The 5,266-nt window shown below is 45.6% G+C and overlaps 1 pseudogene; it reads left to right on the forward strand.

Annotated features, from left to right (window-relative positions):
- Positions 1–258: 258 nt before the first annotated feature.
- Positions 259–4,492, forward strand: LOC117962983 (zona pellucida sperm-binding protein 3-like; annotated as a pseudogene).
- Positions 4,493–5,266: the final 774 nt, after the last annotated feature.

Below are 5,266 nucleotides of genomic sequence, written 5' to 3' on the forward strand. Positions count from 1 at the left end.
TTGAATTAATCAGAATTGTAATTGGATTATCTTTTCCAAGTCATGTAAACACAAAAAAGTGTCGTTTTCACAAAACCAATTTGCTGATTCAGTACCCGAATATGCCCTACATTCGTTTTCTAAAGACTTGATCTCATGTAACCGAATGCGTGTCCGTGTATAATTGTTTAATTACCCAGCCAGGTTTAACACTTTAATTAATTCCGGGGAGTATAAAGGTGCTGGCTACGCGCTTATCGGTATGCAGCTGCAGTGTTTGATTCTGAACTGAAGAGTTTACAATGGGGACGCGCAGTGTTCAGACAGCGCTTTCGCTCGCTTTGATTTTACTTGTGCAGCTCCACGGAGCGTTTGGATGGAAATGGTCGGATCAGCCGGTTTATAACCCAGTGCTGTTTACCGCGCCGAGAGCGGTATTTCAGCCGATGCCCACCCCTCTCTCCGTGCAGAGAGCTGACCTGTCGCTGTTGAATTCGGTCACCCTGGACTGCAGGAAAGACGCCATGGTCGTGACGGTGAACCGGGACTTGTTTGGGATCGGCTACCTGGTGAACAGCGCCGACTTGAGCGTGGGGTCTGCGGGCTGCTTGGCCACCTCCTCCGACAGCTTTGCCAACACGGTTTTGTTCAGCATCCAGCTCCAGGACTGCGGCAGTATTTTTCAGGTAACCCTGCGTGTCGCTCGCATTTGTTACTGCGGTAGCCAGTAAAGTGAACTGTCAAGAGGGTAGCCTAGCTTTCCTTATTGCTTACACTTCCCTGTGAATGTCTCGCGTACAAGTAGTGCGCACATTTATTACATTAACTCAAGACTTGTTGTTTGTATTCTGCTGTACATACCTACTTGCATGAACACCTCGGTCTGTGAAGTTCAATTTAGTCCCTAATCCTTATAGGTGCTGGTATGTGGAAAGTGTTAGGCTACTTTAGGCATCTTGAAATTCTGGAGTTGTGCATTTTAATATTTCTGTGGTTCTCATTTTAAGCTAACTACTTGTGTGGCCTATTGTCAATTAACTTAATCACTAATTTAGCCCTTGACATTTCTCCAAGATTTTGTGAGGTGCATGAAATGGGGGTTCAGTTTTACTGACAGGTTGGAACTTGTCATCCAAGTTATCAGTTTCCTTGTAACATTCAAGCGTATTAAACTGCTTTAACAAGCGCTCAATTCCTTGTGTGCCTTAAAGTGTTAAAGCACAAGACCACTTCACATTTTTTTTTTATAATCAAGCATTGAAGGGTCACATTTTTCAACTTCTCTCCCTAGGTATTCCCAGACTTCCTGAGCTACACAAACCATCTCTATTACAAGCCTGCCAGCGTTGGCATCATCACCAGGGTTAATATGGCTGATATTCTCCTTGAATGCAGATACCCGAGGTACTGTACCAAGCAAACGGGGACCTGAGGGGCCGTATCTTTGAACTTCACACAATCACTTTGCTGCTGGTCACTCGCTTGTACCAGGGTTCTCAAGTCTCTGCTGCTGTAGTATACGATTTGGACTCGATTCTATTGAAGCCAACATTTCTTTTATTCCTGTGTTCTCTTAAATAGGATGCCAGTGATGCATGATATCACTTACAAGGATGTAGTTTTTATTTCTTTCAGAAGGTGGAATGTCAGCAGCAGCCCCATAAAACCAACCTGGGTGCCCTTCACTTCAACAGCCTCTACAGAGCAAATCCTGGACTTCTCCTTGCTGCTCATGAATGGTATGAAGGAAAGGGCTGGGTATGTGTAGTGGGTGTTTTTTTATTTTTATTTTTTTAATGCTGGTCTGTCTCCTTGCTTCCTGTTCCAGATAACTGGAGTGGTCCCAGAGTCTCCAATGTCATCTACCTGGGTGACATCCTACACGTCTAGGCTTCTGTTGACGTTGACAACCACGTGCCGCTACGGCTCTACGTCGACAGCTGCGTCGCGACCCTGAGCAACAACAAGGACTCTGAGCCCAGATATGTTATCGTGGACAAGCTTGGGTGAGAACTGGAGTTACTTCAAACACACTGGCTCGTGCTGCACTCTGCTTTATTGAACCTGTTTCAATGCTGTGTGTTGGCGGTGTAACCCTCTCCTCATGCTTGTCTCCTGTCTCTCCCAGCTGCATGATGGATAGCAAGTCTCCAGACTCCTCCTCTTCGTTCACTAGACCTGCTCTGAACAAGCTGCGCTTTGACATCACTGCTTTCAAGTTCCAGGGGGATTCCAGGAGCATGGTAAGGCTTGTCTAGACCTGGGTCCATCACTAACTTTGTCTTGTCAAAGTGTACTATAATGACCCCTGTGCTTTTCTGGTACGTTGGTTTGCTGTATGGTGTGTTTAACTGCATTCCCATTGTGACTCCTTCCCCTCTTGTTTCAGATCTACATGACTTGCACACTGAGAGCAGTCAATGCTGACAAACCAGCTGATGCCTCCAACAAGGCCTGCTCCTACCAGAAGCAAACCTACAGGTAAGCTCTTGCAGTGCAAGAGTGATCAGATCCTCTATGCTGAACAGATTAGTCTTAATGTGGACCCTGCCCCCTTCCACCATGCTATTGTTAGCAATTGGCTTTGGACCTTGGTCTACCTTGTCGAGCACAATTCCCAGTTATCAATCCAGATGAGCATGTGTGAGATGAACTTTGCCACTGCAATCATGGCAGCCTACCTCTGTGGCCCAGTTGCAGCTCTTCTGCAAGTACAAACCCTGCAAGACTCTTGATGTCTTGTGGAGTCTCGGCCTGGAATCAGAATTGCTGTCTTATTGTCCTAAGGGGTTTAGCTTTATTTTTCCCTCCTCGGTCTGCTTTTAATGTTAACGTCCCTTTCCCTGCCCATGCCTCTGCTTGAACCTGTGTGAAACTTTGCATTTAGTGGCTTCCTACAGTCCTCTTCATATTAAGTTTCATATCCCCTTGCAGAAATACTTGCTCCTCCCTGTGTACTGGTTGATGGTACTGATTTTTAGTGGCGGTTGTGTAGATCTCGTTGGCTCTGCACAGTCCTCGTATCCTAGCTGGCTCTCCTGTCTCCTGCCCCCTCATGCCATGCCTCCCTTTTTTCAGGTGGGTCTCTGAGGACGGTTCCTCTGCAGTGTGTGGGTGCTGTGACGCTGGCTCGTGCTCTGGGACACCCCGGTTCCTCACAGGCCCTCTTCCTCCCTGGCAGAGTAAGAGCTACAGGATTCCTGCCGAGATCAACCAGCCCAAGTGGAGCGGAAAATGGCCGCAGAAGAGAGCTGCTCCTCTTGATCCAGGTACTGTCTGAACACCCAGCCTGGGCGAGGCCTTTTCGGAGGACTGGAACTCTAACCAAGCTGTATAAGTACTGTCACACTTGTACTTGGCAACTCAAATTAATTTAGTCTTAATCCTTTGCTGCCAGTGTACAATATGATGGACAAGCATTAAATGGGTATGGGAACTCTGGGCATTTGGAGTTCTAACCAATGGTTCAAAATTCTCTTGTTGCCATTGTAACATTTAATGGATGACCTTTGCAGTAGGTCAATTGGTCTGATTGGATAGACCATTGGTGTGAGTTTTCACATATGAAGTGATTGGGTACCAGGAAACAGCAGCACCTTGTGTTCCACAGCTGCATGTACAAAGCTTGCAATGATACTCTATGATACTGATACTCTTCAATGGAAGAAAATGGGGACCAGTGACTTTCTAGTGCTAAAGCATTTCTAACCTCATTTTGCCCTCCTTTTTCAGTGGAGAGTTTGACCATGTGTGCTTCCCTTCAATGGAGTTGCATTGTGGAGTAGCTCAATCACCAGTGCATTACTTGGCTTCAATGACACTAACCTTGCCCTCCTGTCTCTTCCCCCCTCTGTGTAGCTGGCCTGGACCCCCAAGTGCATGTAAAGGAGATCACCATCGGCCCCCTGACCGTGGTTCATGTAGTCCGAGACCATGCTGTCGTGCTCAGTAAGGAGTCCCTGTACCACCCCCTGCAGCTTGTGGAAGAAGTGCAGGGTAAGTAGCATTGAGAGCTGCACTGAGCTCTGAACCAGCTTGCTGTCAATGGAGGGTTAATCTGTTTTATCGAATCTCAAGAGTGTAACAGTTGTCTGTCACTTAAAATGAAAGACTTTGTTTTTAATACTTGTAGTCTGCATTGTTATCTACTGTTCCATCACTCCTGTAAGAATGTTAGACTGTACTTTTAGCAGGACCGGGAAACTGAGCCTTGAATGACTTTTGCTATAGCTGGTTCATTGGACTACAATATCCTCCATTCCCAATGTAAACCCCTACTCCTGAGTCTTCAATGGGTGTAGCTTCCCTCCCGTGTTGTCCTGTTAACCCCTCTGTCTCTCCCGTCTCAGACTCTGCCTCCTCTGTCCCTGTGCTGGCAGTCTCTGCTGTGGCTCTGGCTCTCTCCTGTGCTGTCCTGTTGGCCATGTTCCTGAAGAGGCGCTCCCAGTCTAGTGACAAACTGCTTGCTGTGTCTTCATGATGTGTTTGAATAATAAAAGCCTTGTTAAGCTAATGGAGTTGCTCAGTGGTCTTGTGTTCAAGGTGTTTTTATTGTGTTTCACAATATCTGTTTGAAGATCCATGTCCTTTAACCCAAGGTCTCATCTCTTGTATAGTGAGACATGCAATGTGTTTCATTTATATTTTTTTTTAGATGTGTTTATCCAGGGTGAGTTTGTTACAAATGTGAACAGTAGTAAATGGGAGTGAATTCAAGTAAGAGAAAATAAATACAATAACATTTAAGAGGAGTTAAACTTGGTAATATTTGCTTGAGTGGATTCCATTAAGTAGTAACTACAATAAATGGATAAGAACGATTTCAAATGTGACTGGTTACCATTTTAAAAGCAAAATAAAGTACAAGATGTAAAAATGATAATTGAGTAGTAGCAGAATACAGCAAGTTTGTGGAGGCCTCTTAGTACAAGGGTGATGCAAGTACTGATAGAATTGAATGCTGTAGTCCAGGGTCAAAGTTTTACAGGTGTGTGTTGAGGAGGTGCTGGAAGGTGGTCAGGGACTGAGCAGTCCTTATCCATGGGCCAGTTGTTCCACTGTTGAGGGGCAAGGATGAAGGAGCGAGCTCTGGAAGTGGAGAGGGGGTACAGCTAATCTGCCCATGTAGGGAGAAATAACCTAGAGATAGGAGGCAGCAGAAACATCAAGATGGTGATAGAGTACAAGAGTTTCATGTTCTGTAACAACTTGCAATTCTAGATTGTAACCCTCCCTTGTAGCCAAACTCCCTATAACTATCACTCCAGTTCTTCTAGTTTCTTAACCA

Source organism: Acipenser ruthenus, chromosome 29 (assembly GCF_902713425.1).
Source record: "Acipenser ruthenus chromosome 29, fAciRut3.2 maternal haplotype, whole genome shotgun sequence".
In the NCBI taxonomy this organism is placed as follows: Eukaryota; Metazoa; Chordata; class Actinopteri; order Acipenseriformes; family Acipenseridae; genus Acipenser; species Acipenser ruthenus.